The sequence below is a fragment of the Lissotriton helveticus genome, chromosome 10 (genome assembly GCF_964261635.1).
Source record: "Lissotriton helveticus chromosome 10, aLisHel1.1, whole genome shotgun sequence".
NCBI lineage: Eukaryota > Metazoa > Chordata > Amphibia > Caudata > Salamandridae > Lissotriton > Lissotriton helveticus.
The window spans coordinates 812280616-812304901 of NC_136071.1; positions in this window are offsets into that span (position 1 = coordinate 812280616).

The following is a 24286-nucleotide window of genomic DNA, read 5'->3' on the forward strand; positions in this document are numbered from 1 at the left end:
AAAACACCTCAGACTCAGCGAAACCGCAGTCTTTGAAGACACGACAAAAGACGACAGAAGCAAAGGTAAGAGAAGACGTCACAACATCAGCCTCCGCTGTAAAATTGTGCGTCCATGATAGTATTTTTTTTTCTGAGTCACTAGGCCATCCCAGGCCTGTATTAAGTTATTGATCTTCCTTTGTTTGCTGAAGCTGCAACAATCTAACAATGGAATATTAAGAACCCACATTAAAATTCACTTTTGATAGTAGTTACACAACTCAGTTTACGATGACTAATCAAAATATCCTTTTGTTTCCTTCACCAAACATCGTTCAGAAGCAACCATGGCCTATCGAGCAACAGCAATGAAATTGTCGCCAACGTATTATATATACTTTGACGTATAGAAGCAGAGTTCAAGTCGAGTGGTGAACTCCGGTGGCCGCACTGTTTATACAAGGTAAGCACAGCAGCCTAGATCTACAAAGCCTTCATAGCAATGCATTAGAAATAAGTCAGCATAACGGGCGTCAGTAACGCAGTAGGCACTTCCATAATGACGGCCCTGGGCTTGGTTGGGTCAGCCCCCGCGGTTCCCATATAATGCGGGCACTGACGTGAGCACGCTCTGCCTGCCTGTGTTGCGGTGACAGACAAACTGTCGAAAACACCTCAGACTCAGCGAAACCGCAGTCTTTGAAGACACGACAAAAGACGACAGAAGCAAAGGTAAGAGAAGACGTCACAACATCAGCCTCCGCTGTAAAATTGAATATGCATAATGCTATTTTTTTCTCCTTAATATGGCTTTCCTACCCATCAATGGTTTTAAATTGTGCTTACATAATTGAAATATTTCTTTATAAGTCACAAGGTCCTACACACTTCTAATTTTAAAAATTGTGCGTGCATTAATTTCTGTGTCACGCCACGTGCTTAGGCCTCTATTATTATTAATTGTGCGTCCATGATAGTATTTTTTTTTCTGAGTCACTAGGCCATCCCAGGCCTGTATTAAGTTATTGATCTTCCTTTGTTTGCTGAAGCTGCAACAATCTAACAATGGAATATTAAGAACCCACATTAAAATTCACTTTTGATAGTAGTTACACAACTCAGTTTACGATGACTAATCAAAATATCCTTTTGTTTCCTTCACCAAACATCGTTCAGAAGCAACCATGGCCTATCGAGCAACAGCAATGAAATTGTCGCCAACGTATTATATATACTTTGACGTATAGAAGCAGAGTTCAAGTCGAGTGGTGAACTCCGGTGGCCGCACTGCTTATACAAGGTAAGCACAGCAGCCTAGATCTACAAAGCCTTCATAGCAATGCATTAGAAATAAGTCAGCATAACGGGCGTCAGTAACGCAGTAGGCACTTCCATAATGACGGCCCTGGGCTTGGTTGGGTCAGCCCCCGCGGTTCCCATATAATGCGGGCACTGACGTGAGCACGCTCTCTTTTGCCTGCCTGTGTTGCGGTGACAGACAAACTGTCGAAAACACCTCAGACTCAGCGAAACCGCAGTCTTTGAAGACACGACAAAAGACGACAGAAGCAAAGGTAAGAGAAGACGTCACAACATCAGCCTCCGCTGTAAAATTGAATATGCATAATGCTATTTTTTTCTCCTTAATATGGCTTTCCTACCCATCAATGGTTTTAAATTGTGCTTACATAATTGAAATATTTCTTTATAAGTCACAAGGTCCTACACACTTCTAATTTTAAAAATTGTGCGTGCATTAATTTCTGTGTCACGCCACGTGCTTAGGCCTCTATTATTATTAATTGTGCGTCCATGATAGTATTTTTTTTTCTGAGTCACTAGGCCATCCCAGGCCTGTATTAAGTTATTGATCTTCCTTTGTTTGCTGAAGCTGCAACAATCTAACAATGGAATATTAAGAACCCACATTAAAATTCACTTTTGATAGTAGTTACACAACTCAGTTTACGATGACTAATCAAAATATCCTTTTGTTTCCTTCACCAAACATCGTTCAGAAGCAACCATGGCCTATCGAGCAACAGCAATGAAATTGTCGCCAACGTATTATATATACTTTGACGTATAGAAGCAGAGTTCAAGTCGAGTGGTGAACTCCGGTGGCCGCACTGTTTATACAAGGTAAGCACAGCAGCCTAGATCTACAAAGCCTTCATAGCAATGCATTAGAAATAAGTCAGCATAACGGGCGTCAGTAACGCAGTAGGCACTTCCATAATGACGGCCCTGGGCTTGGTTGGGTCAGCCCCCGCGGTTCCCATATAATGCGGGCACTGACGTGAGCACGCTCTCTTTTGCCTGCCTGTGTTGCGGTGACAGACAAACTGTCGAAAACACCTCAGACTCAGCGAAACCGCAGTCTTTGAAGACACGACAAAAGACGACAGAAGCAAAGGTAAGAGAAGACGTCACAACATCAGCCTCCGCTGTAAAATTGAATATGCATAATGCTATTTTTTTCTCCTTAATATGGCTTTCCTACCCATCAATGGTTTTAAATTGTGCTTACATAATTGAAATATTTCTTTATAAGTCACAAGGTCCTACACACCTCTAATTTTAAAAATTGTGCGTGCATTAATTTCTGTGTCACGCCACGTGCTTAGGCCTCTATTATTATTAATTGTGCGTCCATGATAGTATTTTTTTTTCTGAGTCACTAGGCCATCCCAGGCCTGTATTAAGTTATTGATCTTCCTTTGTTTGCTGAAGCTGCAACAATCTAACAATGGAATATTAAGAACCCACATTAAAATTCACTTTTGATAGTAGTTACACAACTCAGTTTACGATGACTAATCAAAATATCCTTTTGTTTCCTTCACCAAACATCATTCAGAAGCAACCATGGCCTATCGAGCAACAGCAATGAAATTGTCGCCAACGTATTATATATACTTTGACGTATAGAAGCAGAGTTCAAGTCGAGTGGTGAACTCCGGTGGCCGCACTGTTTATACAAGGTAAGCACAGCAGCCTAGATCTACAAAGCCTTCATAGCAATGCATTAGAAATAAGTCAGCATAACGGGCGTCAGTAACGCAGTAGGCACTTCCATATAGACACCACTTGAACGCGGCACTATAACAACTGAAATGTACCAGGTACACTGCACTCATAAAACTGTAGTGTTAGCTTTATTTTTGAAATGAGAGAGGGCCATATTATCAAGCCTTGGCGACAAAATTATCGCCACTTTATCGGCAGCAAAGTACCGCTAAAGTGACGATAATGGGTTTGATAATATGCGCGATGCAATTCCAATCAAAGCTCATGTTAGATGTGAAGGACATCTAACATGAGCTTCGATTGGAATTCCATAGAGCATATTATCAAACCCATTATCGCCACTTTAGCGTCACTTTCCTGCCGAAAAAGTGGCGATAATTTTGTCGCCCAGGCTTGATATTATGGCCCAGAGTGCGTAGTGTAAAGCAGCTTCTCTGTAAAATCTATAATTACCTCCGAGCAGTGACAACAGATAGGTTACAACAGTCTGACAAACAGATCCACAACCTTATTACGCCACTTTTGAGTCACTTTTAACATGGGTAAAGTGATGCAAGGAGCTAGTAAATCTACGTCTAACTTTTCAAGAAAAAATCTCAACTCCAGACTCTGCGACACAGTTGTAATGTTGTTTTCTCTCTCTTTCTCTCTCTCTCACTCTCTGTGACATCATTTCTCTTTCTCTCTTAAACTTAGACACTGCTGTCTGCTTGGACGTGTATAGGAATTGTTGAAAACAAGTTGTGACACCAACTGCCTGAAATGTTTAGCCGCAAGGTTTATACAACTGTAAGCACAGAGGCCTAGATCTACAAAGCCTTCATAGCAATGCATTAGAAATAAGTCGGCATAGCGGGCGTCATTAACGCAATAGGCACTTCCATATAGACACCACTTGAACGCGGCACTATAACAGAACTGGAATGTACAAGTCACACTACGCACATAAAACCGTAAAGTTACCAAAACTTGTAGGGGCATATTATCAAGAACGGCGATAAAATTATCGCCGTTTCTGTGGCAGTGAACTGCCGCGAAAGGGGCGATAATTGGCTTGATAATATGCCCTTGTGAATTCCCATAGTAGCCCAGGTTAACACCAGAACCTAGGCTCCTATGGGAATTCACATGATCATATTATCAAGCCCATTATCGCCGCTTTAGCTGCAGTTTCCTACCGCTAAAACGGCGATAATTTTATCACCGTTCTTGATAATATGCCCCATAATGCTTCAGCTCATTTACTCACATCTACATAATTCTAAACTCTAATTTTCTTTTTTCTTTTGCAGATTACCAGTCGGACACCTTTTGCAATCCATTTCACAATTTGTTTATAACATTGTTTGTTAAAGTTATTTTTCTAGTTCTAATATAGTTATAATTGAGTTTCGTTTATATTTATTGTTTAATAAAAGTAAAAAAAACAACTACATACTTCTTTTATTTTGTGAGGTATGACGGTCCACTATAAAAAAAATGTTGAAATACTATAATAAGATATTCAAGACTAGGATTGAAAACTACTGATATAATAAAAACAACGGTGAAAAACTTCTAAAATGGCGGTGGACGGAGTAAGTAATCAACGTTTGGTGCCTTGGCACTACCTTTCAAATAAATATAGAAAAAATATGATTATTAATACTGTACAAAAGTACAGCAGCGGATGACACACACGAACCAGTAAAGGAAAGCGACAGATTTACTACCTGAAATAAAGAAAGGTTTGCTTGTTGATAAAGAAAACGTGGGCCTCGAAACGACGCTGCGCATGCGTAGCGAGTACAACTGCTACACAAAAAAAGGAAAACTTTACATACTATCATAAAAATGAAGGAGCATATAATCAACAAAAGGCGATACATTATCGCCGCTTTTATTGACAGGAAATTGCCGCTAAAGCGGCGATAATGTGCTTGATAATTGGCCCTTGTAACTTTCCATAGCAGCCCAGGTTCTGGTGTTAACCTGGGATGCTATGGTTATTCACAAGGGCATATTATCAAGCCCATTATTGACGCTTTATCGGCAGTTTCCTGCCGATAAAAGCGACGATAATGTATCGCCTTTTGTTGATGATATAGCCCATTGCTCTTTTTTTGACGAGTAAACTTAGGTGCATATTCTCAAGGACCGGTGTTAAAATTATCACAGTTTAATTGGCAGGAAACTGCAGATAAAACGGCGATAATGAGCTTGATAATACGGCCTTGTTATTTCCCATAGAAGCCCATGTTAACACCAGAACATAGGTTTCAATGGGAATTAACAAGGACGTATTATCAAGCCCACCCTCCCAACATTCATAAAAAACTCCAGACAATTCAGGCACCCGGAGCTGGAAGGTCATTTTACAAATCACTACCCCAGAAAGGGGGCGTTCCCCGGGACGTGTACGGGGAGAGAAAGAGAGAGAGCTCAAAACATTATTTTTTCTTAAAAAGACCCGAGGGGTGCCACTCACCGAGACTGCAGGGAGTAGGACCGTAACCCCCCCCTCCCCGCATACTACAAAAATAAAACCAGAGGATTGCCGTTCTCCAGTGCTCGGGGCACCCTACAAGCCTCCATTATGCAAAAAAACTAGTTTTTGTTCTACCTTTTCCACCGCGCACAAGTACTGCACGAGTACCCTGCCATTTTTTATTAAAAAATAAATAAAAATTGAGCCTAAGGATACATGTACCACCCCCTGACCAAGACTATAGGGTCAGAATGTTTCTACCCTGCCCCCTTTCCTTATTTTTCTACTTTGTTTTACTGTTTTCTTGTGACTCTGCTCTCCCGACAAACAAGATGGCTGCCAACACTTCCTGGTTTGGAGTATTGACAGCCAATCAGCATGCAGCTCTTGCTCGTAATTGTACGTATTTCCATACGCGTACGCCGCGATTTTCCTTTAAAAAAATAGAGCCTAAACATCCATGTACGACCCCCTGAGCAAGCCTAGAGGGTCAGAATGTTTCTAGTTTACCCCGTTCCCTTATTTCTCAACTTTGTTTTACTGTTTTCTTGGGACTCGGTTCTAGCGAGGCACAAGATGGCTGCCAACACTTCCTGGTTTCGAGTGTTGACAGACAGTTCACAGCCAATCAGCATGCAGCTCGCGCTCGTAATTGAACAGATTTCCGTACGCGTGCTGAACTCCATCTCTAGATATTGCTATGATTTTACTTGCAATTTTCTCAGAAACTACTGAACGGATTTACACCATTTAACAAAAAGCACAATCTGCTAACAGAACTCTACCTCTCTGCCACATTTCGTGTAATTCCGTTCAGCCATTAGGGCTGTAGCCCTGGCTAAAGGTCCCTATGGAAAATTGCATGGGGAAAACATGTTTTGGGACCCTCCTTTTTTCTCGGCCCCCACTTGACGAATCACCCCCAAACTTTCAGGGAAGGAGCGGAACCGAGCAGGCCATTTCTTGGAGAAATTCACAAAAATTCGTCCAGCGGCGCCAAAGTTATTCCAAATAGAATGTTGTGGATTTCCTATGGAAACTAGGTCCTAACTATAACTACCTACTGGCAACCGCCAGTAGGTAATAAATATATATTGATCCAGAAACGTGGTCAACCCCCTAATTTAACAAATATATTAATTTAATAAACACCTCTTCAAAGAAATCGCCCTGGAGTGCGGCCCGTTTTTTCCTCGTATGGGGAAGAGTGAGTGGATGTGAAGCGACTTTGTTCAGTAGAAGGAAATCGCACCGGCATTGAGCGCTGCAGATCCGATAACAGGAACCGAATCGAGCCTTCATTTGTTCGGAGGCAGTGAACGCTGACAACAACGAGAAGGAAAGCACACGCGACATCCACGCGTCAAGAAGGAGGATCCGGTAAGCGTGTGGATGGATAAGCGTGCAAAAGTTTAACTGATTAACTTGCGAGTGAATGCAAAAAGTCAGCTGAGCACCGGGGAGCCCGTGTAACTTGAGTCTGAAACATGCAACTTTAGTTTCGAATAAGGAAACGAGCAAGAGAGTGACTATTTAATAAGTTACGAGTGGGAATACCGGCAAGGGCGAAATACAGGAGGTTTAATTGTAAACAACAAAGATCGAAGACAGAACACAAAAGGGGTAAAAGAAGATCACGCTAACATGGAACAGAGAGAAGCCAAAAGGAATGTCCGTCTAACGGAAATGTTTACTAAAGACAGTGTGGAGAAGGGGGCCAGTGTACAGGCACAAGCATCTAATGAAAAAAACTGATACGAAAAGCAAACTAAGAACATGGGAAAAACTGAGCAGGAAAGAAATAAACAAATCATGGGAACTTATAACATTAAAAAAATATTTGGACGTCCAACGAGTCCCGAGGGGGCTTAGAATAATGTTGATGCCAAACAACCAAGACGCCACAAATTAATTATTGCAAGAATGGGGTGAGTTTATCCTACAATCATCCTTAGGCTTGTTAGAAATTTTGGTGAAACATATCGACATTGCTTTGGAAAAAATAAAAGTACAATTGAAAGAGTTGGAAAAAGAATTATCCCAAATAAAAATGTCGTCAGAACTAAACAAATTTAAATTAGAGCTGGAAAGCCAATTGAGAAACATGAAGAAATTGTATGTGAGAGAAAACATACCAAATTTATCCGAGACAGCAAGGATTATGCAGAGGGGCGCATCTTCACATTTGCGTGGAAATTCGATGGAGTGAAAGAACAACTGACCTGGACCAGCATGTCAAGTCTGTCCAGCACAGCTTCATCAGTAACAGAAGGAAATGATGGCGGGGCAACAACATCAAGTGATGCATTTAAATTTTCTTTTTTAGGGGACATGCGCCTCTTATTACAGCAAAGACATTGGGAGCAAAACCGCTCAGTTCCTCACTTCCAACCTTGAAGAGGAAGAGGCCGGGGAAGACAATGGCCGGAAAGAAACATAAGAGAAGAGGAAAGAGAGGAAACCAGTGGCACCGAAAAGATCGGGACGGAAATGAGGTCCATGCGCCAGAGGAGGAAGTGAGCAGTGAGGAACTACAAGTAATTAATCTATCGAAAAGAATTATGGAACCTTCGGAAATCAGTTTATTAAAATGAGGCATAAACTTTTGTCCTAAAAGCAGAATGAATTTAGCCCAAGTACGAATTGACCTCTACCTATATGTAAGAAAGATAAAATTGGCAAAAGCGTTTAAAGACTCTCTCCTAAGGAAAACATCAAGTCAAAGACTAGAAACTCATGAGGAAGGCTTGCAAGCGAGAGATACGGAAGGATTTCTAACTCTAATGAATTTGGATGCAACACCTACAAGTGAATTATCACTGGAGGAAACACGACCACAAGCGGGAGCAGGTCTAAGTGGAATGAGACCAAAATCAAAATTCTATCCCCAACTAGGACCAGGAAACAAGATAGACTTATTCCAAGAAGCAGTAATTCAGGATTTATATAAACTAAAATGTTGTAAATACCGTGCCAATCTATTGAAGGAAGAACGATTAGCATTGGATGAACTCTCAAAGGATGACCAAATAGAGATCAAAATGGCCGACAAAGGCGGCAACATTGTGATAATGGACCGTACTGCTTACACAATGGAAGCACATAGACAACTAAGGGATCTGAAATTCTACGAAAAATTAAAACAAGATCCAACAAAATTAATTAAAGACAAAATTGACACAAATCTGGCCAAATGGTCATCAATGGGACTCATCGATGAAGCTGAAAGAAAATTCCTGACAGTACAACACCCAACAATGGCGACTGTGTACTTTCTGCCGAAAGTACACAAAGATGCGAAAAAAAACACCAGGCAGACCGATACTATCGGCAAAAGGCTCATTACTGGAACCTATAGCAGAGTACATTGACTTTTTTCTAAGACCGTATGTGGCTCAATTAAGTTCCTACATTCAAGATACGAGTGATGTATTAAGAGCACTTGAGGATACACCTTGGCAATCTTCATATCATCTAATCACTATGGATGTTATTGGGATGTATACTAACATAAATAACGATACAGGAATACATGCTTGCAACTATTGCTTACAGGACAGACAAATGCAATACAGTGAACATAACAAGATGTTAATGACAATGATTAAGACAGTCCTCACAGATAACATATTTATGTTCGGAGAAGATCTATACCGACTAAATAGCGGGACGGCAATGGGATTTTCCTTTAGCCCCAGCTACGCCTGTCTCACCATGGGGTGGTGGGAGCAGGAGAAAGCGTGGAATATCTCCAATGAGGAATCAGTAAATAAAATCGTAAGCTGGAAAAGGTTTATTGATGACCTCTTAATAATATGGGATGGCAGGTAAGAAGAATTCGAGGAATATTTCAATGTGATGAATAACAGTACTAAGGACCTGAAATTTACTTACACCATAAGTAAAGACAGGGTTGTATTCCTCGACACTGAGATTTACATCAAGAATAATCAAGTTCAAACTACATTGCATAGAAAGGTCACAGCTATGGATGCAACGCTGGAAGCAACCAGCTTCCACCAGAAATCTCTCCTAGCCAGTATCACCTATGGGGAATTCCTACGAATCCGCAGAATTTGTAGCGAAAAAGATGAATGGGACTTACAAAGCAGCAAAGCTGGTGAAAGATTTTTGAAAAGAAAATACCCGCCAAAAATTGTATCAAAATGTTGGGAAAGAGCCAACAACAAAACACGAACGGAATGTTTGGTGAGAAAAACTTGTGAGGAAAATAAATCAGTGGCACCAATCAGAATGATAATGGATTATTCACAAGAAAGCAAACAAATTGAAAATATTTTGAGAAAAAATTGGAAAATTTTACAGCTCGATACAACTGTTCAGAACCTGATGGGAAATCACCCGACTGTAACTTATAGAAGGTCGAGGAACCTGAAAGATCACATGATCCACAGCTATTTCCAAAAAAGAAAAAAAGGAGATGATTGGCTAAAAACCAAAGGATTCGTAAAGTGTTACTCATGTAAGAGGTGCCAAATAGCGAAACCCACAAAAGAAATAATTATGGCGAATAACAAAACATGGGAAATACGCCAATGTATAACATGTAAAACACCCTACACAATCTACATAGTGGAATGCCCATGTCCTAAAAGATATGTGGGCAGTACAACGTTTGAGCTGAAGAAAAGAATAATGGAACACATGAGAGCCACTATACACAAAGATCGATCTAACGCAGTGGCTAAGCACATGGAACAAGAACATCAGGAAGACTGGACAAAATTAAGATTCTGCGGAATTGAAACAGTACCAAAAAAAAAGCTGCGGTGGAAATCGAGAAACAGAATTGCGCATAAAAGAATCGCGCTATATTCTAAACATGAGGACCCTACACCCACACGGTCTAAACCAGTCGGAAGAATTATATATTCATCTACAATAACAATGAGGTATTAATAGAGAAATGTATATAATTGGCCAAAACAAATGACAACCAGAAGGAACTGAATTAAAGCCAAAGGAAACAGATGGGATTAATGTTATAAACCCCATTAGAGGGATGAAAATCATATGAGGAATCAATGCCATAATTGGATATATTATAGATGTGAACTCACAACCAATTCGGACCAAAGTGGCAAAGATTCACAAAACGAACTGCCTAAAAATGACTAAACATTGCAGTTTAAGTAAATGAACTTGGCAAATTAATATCTCAATGAGCAAAATACAAACACACTTCCACTGTAAACAAAAAAGTAAATCATGAACATTAAACACTACGACAAGACAGTAAACTACAAAGACCAGAATTCCGAATGGCCAGTCACATGACAGGAAATGAGTCATGTTGAACCTTTTAAATTGCATCACTATACAGAGACTATTGATCGTGAACAAGGTGTGCTGCAACACCGAAACGCGTTGATCCAGAAACGTGGTCAACCCCCTAATTTAACAAATATGTTAATTTAATAAACACCTCTTCAAAGAAATCGCCCTGGAGTGCGGCCCGTTTTTTTCCTCGTATGCGGAAGAGTGAGTGGATATATATATATATATATATATATTGAAGCTCTGGCTTGGTACCGTAGCATAGGAATCACTCGAACACCACCGAAGGCTCCAAGCCTCAGCCTTTATTAAAAAGGTATGGAAAGCATTCTTTTGCGGATGCCTTTAGCAGTCAGTCGCCTGCCTGACGCGTTTCAATGTTTCTTCTTCAGAGGCTTCTGGCGTAGATGAAGGGCACTCCCGCACCTCCCTTTTCACTCCTGATAGCGTGCCTCCTGATAGGCTGCTTGAATATACCAAAGCCTCAGCCTTTATTAAAAAGGTATGGAAAGCATTCTTTTGCGGATGCCTTTAGCAGACACCTCACATATTCCAAACGAAAACACACTGCCCTTGCAGCATGAAAACAGGCCACTCCAAACGTGCTCAGCATTTTATTTTTATTTGAGGCAAAGATAGGCATGTAGGCATTACACGTTTCAACTTTACTGAGTCTTCATCATATGCCACTGTGTCCAGGTGGGTTTATCAGCATTTTAAAAAGGACAATGTCCATTTCTTTCCAATTTTTAAAGAGGTAGTTAGGGCCAGATGTAGGTAAATACTATTTACAGATTCTTAAATACTGAATTTTACCGATTCGGTATTTAAGAATAGGTAAATAGTATGTAGGTAATTTTTCGGTAAATTTTACCGAATCGTAAAATTTGATATTTACCGATTCGGTATTTACCGAATCGGTAATTCCCATTCGATTCAGTAAATGGAGAACACATACAAGGGTGGCAGGGCGTCACATTGACACCCTGTTGCACCCCTGAATAGTGCATGGGTGCACATGTGGCACACATACATGCCGTAGGCATGTCAGTCTGCCACATCGCAGTGTTGTAAAACCAAGAAATTGCTTTTTCAAGTGTTTTCTTTATTTACCACCAACTTGTAGTTGGTGGTAAATAACGAATCGTTAACTGAGGAATGCACTCACTTGAGTGCCCTATACATTGTGGATTCGGTAATTTACTGAATCGGTATGTTAAGAAATCGGTAATTTACCGAGTCCTTAAGTTACCAATTCGGTAAAATACCGAATCCTACAAAAATGCCACCTACATTCCAAATGCCAAATACCGGTCGGTAACGGACGAAATTCTGTAATTTCGGCCATTACCGACCGGTATTGGGCGACCTACATCTGGCCCTATGTTCTTTGTCTCACAGTTTGTTTTTGTGCAGCAAAGGTGTGTACATCATTTTGTTTTTCATCAGGTTAAATCCTTAGAACAAAATGTTCATTAAATCTATGTTTCCCTTTGTTGGAACATTAGTTTATGGTATTCTTATGTGGTGAGAGACCACAATTCCCATAATGCTATGTAACTGCTACTTTACTTCCTTAAAGGCATTCAATGTTGGATTTTGGAAAAAAACATCCTTGTTTCACTGTGCACCGCTCGCAAACATTGCTTTACAAGGAAAGTTCCATAAGCGGGCACAGTAACTCAAAAGAGAGTTCAGCACCAGGTTTTTTACAGTTCATCACTTGCCTTTCAGCTGGCAACCTCGAGCGCGCAGGGCAAAGGAAAATCCCTTCCGCAGACCCTGGCCGCTTCAAAGTTCACTCTCCAAGGAGAGGCGGGCCTCTGATCGTGGCCCTTCCATCAAAAACATAGTTTATGTCCAGTGTCACAGCCGGTGGGCACTCCTTCCATAAAATTCCAAACGACAATCTGACAGTCAAGAGCACCTCAACCTCATGAGTTGGGCCTGTCTCAGGTGTGTCAGACACCTCACATATTCCAAACAAAAACCGGCTGTGACACTGGACATAAACAAAGTTTTTGATGGAAGGCTGTATATATATATATGGTTGTAAATGACTTCCTGGTGGTTATTGAGACCTATGAGAAATTAACATTCAGGTTATTTGACTCTAGCTAAAAGGTTTAGTAAGTGTAATTAGCATAGTTTAAGTTATGCATCATAATCGAGGGCTAAAAAAGGCTTAAGTGCATTGCTTTATCCGTCCTCCTACGGTTTTTGGTGGATGTAAGTCCAATGGTAATTTTAAGTGAGAAATTGTTAAATTGTATCTTCAGTATGTCTGTCAATACCCAGAACCCCTGTAGGAATGGGCAAAATGGACAATTGAACAGGGACCCAGCCTTCTAAGGGCTCCCATGTTAAAGTGATGGGACAGTTAGAAGTCATGCTGTTATCGGTATGCATAAAAAAATAAATTTACAAATTTGAAGCTGGACACACACATTTAATTGAACATTAGAAGGCATGACCCTCCTGCCCAACCATAACCCTCATTCTTTCAGGCAGTTTGTGGGAATTAACTTGACAAAAATAAAGCAGTCTCATGTTTCTCTTGTTACCTTACAATCTCTTTTACCCCTCTCGAGACAGTTTCTATATCGCTATATTACTGCCCTTTCTCTCGCCCTATCTCAGGTCTCTCTACTTAAATTATGTCTACTTTATTTGCCTCTCAGTACACTTGTCACTGCCCCATCTCTCTCACAGGACCTTGCCTCTCTCACTACCACTATACATGCCAGAATCTTTATCTCTACCTCTCTACCCCTCTCTTAACGTTACCTCCACTTTGATCCGCTTTCTGCACCTCACTGCTGTTACCATCTTGCCTCCCTGCATCTGTCTTCTATCTAATTTACCTCCGTTGAACTCACCTCTCTCAACCTCTTTCTTGACTCCTGTTTGACCTTACCTGTCCATGTACTTGGCCCTTTGTTTATACATCACTGATATACCTCCTCTCTCCCTTACTCTTTCCACTTCTGTGTTCTGTACCTTACCCCTCTCACTAGCCTATTCGTATCTGGCTGTCTATCTTTTTCTACCTCTACTTCATATTCTTTATCAGTACCTCTTGCATGTCTCATTTCTCATTGCCTTTCCTTTTAAATTTTCAGCTTGCCTGTACCTAACCTCCCTCTTTACCACCCTCTTTTTTCATATATCTACCACACCGCTCTCGCTCTACATCTATCGATCAATCAATCAATCAATTCATAATTGTAGAGCGTGGCTTATCACCTGGGAGAATATCCAGGTGCTGGGTTGCTCGGGCTTTGTCGACGAGCCAGGTCTTGAGTTTCTTCCTGAAGTCCGTCAGCAAGGGTGGTGATCAAAGGTGCAGAAGGTGGGCATTCCAGGACTTGGCAGCCAGGTGGGAGACGGAGGATCCTCTACTGTGGCTCCAGTGGATGTGTGGTGTCTAAGTAAGGGCAAGGGAGGTGGAGCAGTACTTTCTGGATGATTTGTGGAAGTTCAGGCAGTTGTTCATGTATGCTGGTTCTTTGTCTTGGAGGGCTTTGTAGGCGTGTGTTAGTAGTCTGATTTGGCAATTTTTCTGGACGGGTGAACCAGTGGGGGCTGGCCAGATGCTGGGTGATGTGGGCCTGTTTGGGCAGGTTGAGGATCAATCTGGCTGCTGAGTTCTGTATCGTCTGTAGCCTTCTCATGAGTTTAATGGAGGTTCCTTTGTACAGTGTGCTGCCGTAGTCCAGAGGGCTGGTGATGAAGGCTTGCATGACTGTTTTTCTGTTGCTTGTGGTAAACCGTTTGAATACTCTTCAGAGCATGCAGAGTGTGTGAAAACAGGCCTAGGAGACTGTGTTGATCTGTCATTTCATGGTGAGTTTGCTGTTCAGGATGATGCAGAGGTTGCAGGCATGGTCTTTTAATGTGGGGGTGGGTCGAGTTCAGCAGGCCACTGGGTGCCGTTCCAGAGGAAAATATGGTTGCCAATGATCATCACTTAGGTCTTGTCCATGTTGAGCTTTAGGCAGTTGTCCTTCATCAGGCTGTGATGTTCTTCATGCAGTTGTGGAAGTTGGTCTTTGTTGTAGTGGGGTCTGCTGAGAGCGAGAGGATGAGCTGGGTTTCGTCGGTGTAGGATATGATGTTGATGTCGTGGGTTTTGATGATGTTGGCTAGGGCCGTCATGCCTGTGTTGAAGAAGGTGGGGTTGAGGGATGAAACCTAGGGGACAACGCAGATAGTGATTGCTAGGTGAAAGGGGAGATGGATTCACTGCATGAATCCCATATGGAATGATCCTGTCCATCTGAGTGTGTCTCCTCTGATTCTGATTTAGAGTAGTCTTTTGATGAGGGTGTGGTGGGACACAATGTCGAAAAGGCTGTGGAGAGGTCGAGAAGGATCAGGATGGCCGATTCTCCTTTGTCAAGTATGGTGCTGACATGCTGCATAACAGCAATCATGGCGGTCTTGGTGTTGTGGTTGGCTTGGAAATCTGCTTGGGAGGGGTCTAGCAGGGTGTTGCTCTCCAGGTAAGTTGTTAGTTGAGGGCCTTTTGTCCAGGACTTAGGTGGGAAACGGGAGCAGAGAGAGGGAGTGGTAGATCTGGAGATCACTGAGGTCTGCAGAGGATTTCTTGAGGAGAGGTCTGACCTCTGTGTGTTTCGATATGTAGGGAAAGGTGGCTGCAGTGATAGATGCACTGAGGATGGTGATGAGTTGGTGGTGGATCTTGTCGCTTCCTGGGCTGAAGAGTTGGTGGGAGCACGGGTCTATGGGAGCTCCTAAGTGGATGAAGTCAATTATGGCTCTGGTGTCCAGTGTGGTAAGTTGTTCGCATGCGGTGTCTTGGGGAGGCTTCTGTAGGAGTGGGGAGAATGAGGAGGTCAGTGAGTTTAGGGGTCCAAGTTCCTGTAGATGGTATATTTCTTGTTGTGGAAGTGATTAGCTAGAGCATCGCAGAGTTCCAGTGAGGGAGGGATTGTGTTCTCTGTAACTGCTGAGCAGGAGAACTGATCTCTCTGAGGATGCTGAAGTGTTCCCTGGTGTGGTTGGTGCTAGCCTCGATACAGTCTGCAAGGGCTTCCTTTTTTTAAACTTTGAGTCATTGGTGATATTTGGTGAGGGCTGACTTGAAGGTGGCTCAGTAAGTATCATCCCTGGTAGTGCACCATCTTCTGTCTAGTTGTTTTCAGATGTGTTTCATTTTGCTCAGTTACGAAGTGTACCAGCTGGCTTGTTTGGTGGATCTGCGAGTTTTGGCTAATATGGTGTTCCAGGTGTTGAGGTTATCAACTGCCTGTTTCAGGTTGGCTGCGGTGTCTGGCTGGGTGCTGTTGAGGGCGTCCATCCATTGGCTTTGTGTAAATTTTCTCCAGCTGAGGGAGGAGGTGCTGTGGGTGTTAGGGGTGGTGCAAGGTAGTCATGTGATGGTGCACCATGGAGTAGTCGGTCGAGGTGAGTTCCATGGCGTGGCTGTTGCTGGAAGTGAAGATAGGGTCTAGAGTGTGTCCGGCTCTGTGTGGGGAGTCTGTGGTCAGCTGGGTGAGGCCGATGTTATCCATTCATTCCAGGAGGTTGGCGGAAATTGTGTCTGTGGGGTCGTCCAGGTGGAACTTGAGGTCTCAAAGGAATATGCAGTGGTTGGATTCAATGGCGTTTGGGGCGATTAAATCTGTGAGGGTGTTGCAGAGGCCAGTTCAAGGTCCTGGGGGTCTATAGGCGAGGGTGCTTTTAATGGTTGTTTTGTTTTACAATGATACAGCACAGGTAGTGGTGGTTTTGACACCTCTAATCCTACAATAGGTTTTAGTTCGTACTAATTATTTTTGGACAGATTTTTATTTGTGTAGTCCTGGTGCCCATCAAGGTAACAGTAACATCCCACTACCACAGTAGTCGGCTTCAACTGGAATCCCAAAGGGATTCGTTGTCAAAAGTTATTTTTAGAACTAATTGTACCTCGGCACTCCAATATTTGTTATCATAAAAGCTAGTGCCATTAAGGGAGTTTATTTCCAGTCCTGACCAGTTTAGAGTGTCCTGACTATTGATCTCTAATATGGACAGTAACAATGTCTATATGTAGAAAGAGAACATCAAAAATGTGGCATTCCTTTAGAGTTTTAATGTCTTAGATACAGTTCCTCCCAATACAATGCTTGTTAACAACACATGATGCAGTATTATTGTTGCAAGTTCTTCTTTGCTTTGATCCCAAAGAACTAATGCAGGCAGCCGACATGTGTTTCGTGCCGAGGTACAATTAGTTCTAAAAACATGGTTGTTTTCTTGTCTGTGTGGAGTTGGAAATCCCGGTATTCCATGATCAGCAAGGTTTTGTCTTCGGTGGTGGTGCAGCGGATTGAATCTTTGTGGATGATGATGCCATTTCTCCATGTTTGTTGGTGCAGTCTCTCTGTTTCATCTTGTAGCGGTTGGGCATTGTAGTAGCAATGTCGGGGCAGAGAAAAGTTGAGCATGTCTCTATGATGAAGGTCATGTAGGGGGCGAGGGTAGTGATGCTGTCCCAGACTTCTGTGCTATGTTTGCACATCGATCTGGAATTTATCAGAAGGCATTCGATTGGGTCGGGTGATGTCAGCTGGCTGAGTGGGTATGGTACTGGTTTCTGCATGGACAGGTGGTCCTAGCTTACAGGTGAACTGACATCGGTGGCAGATGAATAGTCCTGCTGTGAAGCAAAGCAGCAGTTGATGTCTGAGGTCCAGTGCTCGGAACTCTGCAGTGGAGTATCTGGGTTCTAGGTGCTGGTTGTGGCCCAAGCAGAGACGAGCTTGTCTTTGGCATGCCTTTGGTACTGCAGCCACCATTAAGTAGGTCTTTAGAGGGATGGTGGGGTTGCGGGTGGTGGGAAAATGGCGAGTGGCAATGGACCTGGAGTCTAAAGGCATGGAACCCAGAAGGGCTGATGCAGCAGGAACCTACAAGAGCTGCCCTGACTGCAGAACTGGTTGTCTGACAAGGCTGGCTGTGGAAGCTTACTCCTAAGGGCAGGAGCAGCCTAGAAGAAGTCAGGAGTGAGGAAGAGGTGCTGGCAGCAAGGGGAGCTGGTGAGGAGTCCCACCCAACTCACCCTACCTTTCTACTTCTTTATCACCTTGCCTATCTTTTTCTATCTCAAATGTCTCTGTTTACCCATTTTCTATCTACGTCTCTTCTCTCCAGTCTAACGTGAACCGCCTCACTCTACTTTTCTCTCTGCTGCGCTATTCCCTTTATCTGATCTGTCGTCCTATACTTTCTCTCATTTTGGCTTTTTCTCTATCTCACCATTCTCTCTTGACTTTTAATTTTTGTCTCTAAAACTCACTTCTCTACATGTCTACTTCAACATTTATCTGCCACTGTATCTGTTTAACACTGATCTCTATATAATGTATCCCCTATGTCACCTCTTGTTGTACCCAAACCCCTTTCTTCATATGCCTAGCTCAATTTATGCCCACCACTCCAATAACGTTCCTATCTATACCCCTGTCTTCATCTTATCTTATCTATCTCTTCCTTTTTATTCTATCTTTTTGTACATGTCTTTGTGTCAGCCTCCCTTTTTTCTCTACCTTATGTCTCTTCTTACTTCAATTGTCTTTCTACCTAATCCTTATCTTATTTTGCCCTCCACTTCTTATGCTATGATGTTCTCTTTACCGCTCTGTCCTCCTCTTGTCTCCCATCACTCCCATTTTCTTTATGCTGCATAGTGAGTGGTTAAAGTCTTGCCAGAGGAGACAAGGAAAGAACATTAAATAGAAAATTACTACATTTTACTGCAGGGAAATGATGGAAATTATTGCAGCACAGAATTGATCCTCACAGTTAAGGAAAATAAAAAAGTGATGTAACTGTGTTATGGACGCTTCAAGAGTATCATGCTAGGCACAAACGAGCTGAGGGATAGGCCTGGTTGTAAATGAATTCCTCATCTTCACACCCTCCCAGCCATGATCAAGCTCTATTATGCCCCTTCTAAAACATTGTCTTCACTGTACTCACTTATTTCAAACTATTTATATTAGTGGTCTAGCTTCTCTTCAGTGTGACTGGAACCTTCTTATAGGATAAACACCCAATCTTAGACTATTCTTCCCCCTCTGCACAGCTCGTAGTTCTCAGTGGCTTCAACCTTGACCTTAAGAATCACTGGTAGCAAAATATGTTTACTCGCCTTCCCTCCAACCACTTCATCAAACACCCACTCCCATTGTAACACACCCGATCTGGTTAATGACACAATCACTCATGGCTAAACCATGTATGCCTTAACCACGCAATCTTTACAATGACTGTGCCTTTACCACACATGCCTTTACCACGCATGCCTTTAAAACGATTTTTGTTGTAAAGGCATGATTGGTAAAAGTATATCTGTGGTAAAGACAACACCCAGGCCCCCCTGTCCGAAGCCCTAAATTTTCACCCTCCTGCCTTGTAATCTACCTGCCCCAGCCCTATTAACTACCCAAACCTACTACCCTGATCCCTAAAATCCAGCCCCCAGCCCAGAAAAAGTACTCAGACCCCAGCACCCCTGCCCTGAGCCCTAAAAACTGGCCCCCAGCCCTGAAAACTGTTCCTTCCCCCCTGCTGTGAGCCCTAAAACTCGTCCCCCTGCCCTAAGTACTATCCGACCCCAACACCCCACTCTGAGTCCAAAAACCAGCCCACACCCCCAAAACCTACCCCCAGCCCCAGCCCAGCTTACCATGCCGCATCCTTCCTGCAGTGATCCTTTCGGTTGTTCTCCCCGCCCATTCACTCAGACAGTAAGATCGCCTCCTGCCTTAACCATTCATATGCATTGGTAAGCCATATGCGTGGTTAAGGGAAGCGCTGTTCAGCTAGCAGGGAAACGGCACACGTGCTAAGGGTCGCGTTGTAATGGCCATTTCACACCCAATGTTATTAGTATCATCTGTAATATCCCACTGCTTCCCACAATTGGCTCACACTCTCATTGGCTACTTGATACACACCAGTAGCTGTCTCTTTGCCACATTCCAGGAAGAACAATGCCTATAGCTAAACATAAAATTAACCCAAACCTAATCCTCAACAAGGAATTCTATGGCCTTACTTCCCTGTTTGACATTTCATCCTTTCTGTTCTACATTGAACCTATTGAATTCACACCTATTTCCTCCCCCCTTTGTCCTAAGCCTTATATTACACCTCTATTTGCACTTTCCAGATGCAAATATGTCTACCCATATCCGTAAGTAGGGATATTCTGTCACCTTTTTGAGACAACAAGAATTTGACTACCTCATTTTTGTGCAAATAGCCTTGGATTCTAAAGTAACTACTGATTAATCTCTTTATCAGGAGTGGGCGTCATGCTCTCAAGTTGACACACATTTTTGAAGTATTAGCTAACGCAGCAATATTAGAATAAGTGGATCTGAAGACCCCTTTCCTACAGTTCACTTTTATATAAAGTGTTGTAGTTACAGGTATGAAGTTTAAGTTTTAGGTTTATTGATTTGTATAGCGCTGAATCACCCCGAGGGGTATCTCTGCACTTAGGACGGAGGATTTCAGCCAGAGCAATAGGCCCAAAAAAGGTGGGCTTTTAGAAGCTTCCTGAACTGAGAAAGGTTCTGACAGTTGCAGAGCTGAAGGGGCAGCTCATTCCAGAAGGTAGGGGCAAGGTGAGAGAAAGCTTTACCGCCACTGCACGCCTTTTTAATTCTAGGAGTGCATAATAGAAGTTTAGAGCCTGATCTAAGAGGACATGAAGGGGTGTACTTAATTAGTTTGTTAGAGAGATAGGAAGGACCTTGTTCATTAAGGGCCTTAAAGATGGCGCAGCCTATTTTGAATTTTACCCGCTTCCTCACAGGGAGCCAGTGGAGTTTTTTTGAGGAGGGGAACAGAGGGTGTTCTAGATGGGGCGTCTGCTACGAGATGGGCGCCCGTGTTTTGCACCACTTGTAACTTATTAAGGGAGGCTTAGTTTCCCGAAAATAACAGAGCATTTCAATAATCTAGTCTACTTAGTACCAGGGCTTGCATCAACGTTTTTTGTGTGGAAGAGGGTAAAACGGGGAAGATCCTTCTAAGAAGACTAAGAATGTAGAAGCAGGTGCCAGCAGTGGTGTTAGCATGAGTGTCAAGAGTGAGCTTTTGATCAATCCTGATGCCTAGGTTCTTGACCACTTCCTTGGGGGACGGGGCATTTCCCAGCTCCTCAGGCCATTAGCTGGGCGACCAGCATATAGCTGCTCCTCCAAACAGCATGATTTCTGATTTCTCTGCATTTAATTGAAGGAAATTAATCCGCATCCAGGCAGCAGTAGCCTTCATCCCTTCGGACAAGATGAGCTGTATATTTGGTCTGTGTTTATCAAATGTGAGGAGGAGCTGGGTGTCGTCTGCATATGATATGGGATTAAACCCTAAGGACCTCATGAGTTTAGCCAGGGAGGGTAACATAAATGTTAAAAATAGTGGGGCTCAGATACGAGCCCTGCGGGACCCCCTTGGTCACTTTGGTGGGTGTAGATCTGTAAGTCCCCAGAGTAACGGTCTGTGTTCTATCAGTTAGGAAGTCAGTCATCCACTTCAGTGCAAGCCCCTGAACACCTATGTCTCAAAGTCTCTCCAGTAGGATCGGATGTGAGATGGTGTCAAATGCTGCTGACAGGTCAAGCAGCACTAGAAGTGATCCCTGACCATTGTCTAGTGCCATTCTGATGGTATCAGTTACCTCGGTACTGTGTTTGGCCCGAAAACCTGACTGGGAGACCTCTAGGTGGTGAAAGGATTCGATGAACTCAGACAAATGTTTCTTTATGTGTTTTTCAATGAGCTTGCTCTGCAGAGGGAGCAAAGATATAGGGCGGTAGTTAGTCAGCTCGGAGGTTAGAATCTTGAGGTTTTTGCGTATGGGTACTACTTGAGCGTTTTTCATTCAGGAGGGAGTCTACCTGAGCTCAGGGAGCTATTGAGAATGGAACAGATGGGTATGGCTAGCAGAGCAGAAAATCTGGAAGATATTTTAGCGGGCTGATATTAAGGGGAGAGCCTGAATTAGTTATGGTGAGCAGGGATATAACTTCTGCTGTAATGAAAGGGGGGAAGCAGTGTAGTTGCGAGGAGGTGTTGTAGTGACTGGTATAACCTATTGTGGTATGGGGAGAGACAGCATTAGATGAAATGATATTCTGGTATTTGTTTCAATTTTATGAGTGAAGGAGGAGGCAATGTTATCGGACAAAGACTGTGACGGAGATTCCGCGGTATTGCAAGCTCTGGATTTGTGTAGGATTTAAGGATTTGGAAGAGCGTTCTGGAATTGTTTCCAGCTTGCTCCAATTGATGTGTGATGTGCAGTTTGCGAGCAGTTTTGGAATTTTTATAGTATGAAGTTAGGGCGGTTTTGTATCTCGCTTTATTTTGTTCACTGTGAGAGAGTCGCCATATCCGTTCACATTTTTTACACCAACTCTTTTCGGTGCATAAGACAGGGATATGCCAATTAGAGAGGGTGAGTTTGGGGGAATGGGTCTGTGGCTTCTTGAGGGCTGCCTTATCTATAGTGTTTAAGATGACAGAGTTAAATTGAGATAATTGCGGTTCTACAATATAATTGGCAGTGTCGGTATCCCAGGAGAGAAAAGGGGACAGGAGGTGGTCAGGCCTTAATTTATGCCAAGGTCTATACCATCGATTAACGTGAGGTGTCGGGGTGGCGGGGGGGGTATTAGGACTCATAAGTCGAAAGTTCACCAGAGAGTGGTCAGACCAGATCAAAGGGTGTGTTTCCCCACATAGGATATTCTGGGAATTAGATAGGATGAGATCCAAGGTGTGACCAGCTACATGAGTGGGATCGTTATGTCTTGTGTACAGACCCCCAGGCCCGCTACAAGGTTTTAACAGCCTATTGCTAGAATTTATTTCTCCTCATGGTATCGTCACCCGTAATTTCCAGCTTTTGGGGGATTTTAACATTCACAGTGAAGATACCCTTAACCATGACGCTACGGTGTGCTTAAAAGACCTGGCCTCTTCTGGACTCTTAAAAATCAATGCCGTCTTTGACCCTACCACCGTCGACAACACCAGGAACGACGGCAGGGGCTCCTGCAAAAGGTCCTGTGTCTGGCAAACTGACTAAGAAGCAGAGTACACCAGAAACAACATCACCAAGTAAGGTACAAAGTCATTTGCCCACGGAGATTCTCCAGAGTGAAGAATCTGAAGAAGAACCCCTGGAGCAGGCTACTTCCATTTCAGACCTTCACGTGAAATGTCAGAGCACGGACGAAGAACAGGATGAGATGAGCTACCAGGAACACTCTTTCTAAGCTCATGTTCGTACAGAGGTCACCCCGATGGTATGCCTTCCCGCTTCAATTGTGAATGACCTTAAATACCTTATCCAGGACTACAAACAGCGTTTCCCGGTAACACCGGCAACTGAGACAGGGGGCCCGACGCCTGCTACAAATACACCAGCGGCAGCCCCAAGACAGACACGGCCAACTACTCAGGTCCGCCATGAGAAAGTGCCACCTCAGGTGATAGAATCTTCAGATGAGGAGGCTGAAGAAATGGAAGAGGGGGAATTCCAAGAGGATCAGACGGATCACGAAGAGGACGAAGAGTATGTGGCATCTTCCCCAGCTTCACCCCAACCGCGCCAGGCAGATTCACCGCCAGTGGACATTGGCGATTTCCATAGAATAGTGGAAAGAGCAGCGAAGCGATTTCATATGGAGATGGAACCAACTGAGACCGAGTGCTTCTTATATGACTTTAAGGAGCAAACAAAGAAGATAACGAAGTCTATCCCAATAATAGACTTTCTCTGGGACCAGGGAAAGAAACTGATAATGACGCCGGCCTCTGTACCTGCGGTGGTTCCACGCCTGGATAAAAAATACAAGGCTCCAACCACAGCGGCAGCTTGCCTTAATGGGCACCCGAAACCGGATTCGGTTGTTTCATACTTGTTAATGTTGATAAGAAGAGAAATGTTGTACACTGCTTTGGAAATGTGTCAGTAAGCAATAGCGAATCGATTGCATATCGGTCAGTCAGAGTCAAATACAACTAGCTAGACCATAAAAGTATAAAAGTAATACATCCATACAGATCAATATAAACTGCAGTAGTTTGAAGTTTTTTATTAACTGTACAATTAATTAAAATCTTTACAGTAAAAAGAGAAAGTACAGAGAGCAATAATTGTAAAAAAGAAAAAGGTGTACGCCTGTACTAATTAAAAGAACAGTATTAAAAAAAACTGAATGAGGTAAAAAGATACAGCGCCCCCTGTCTGAGTCCCATTTAATTGGCCTTTCCCAGCCTTGTATGCGTAAAAAAATAAGTCTTTACTTTCTTTCGAGGGGGGCGTACAAGTGGCACTATCAATGATACCACATAACGAGTTCACTTCAGCTTTAATCCATTGCTTTTGCAGTGGGCTTCCTGAGTGTTAAAATACTCTCGTTATGGGTTTTTCGTGCTAGCCCAATTTGGTGGACGAATTTCGCCGATCTCGCTAGGG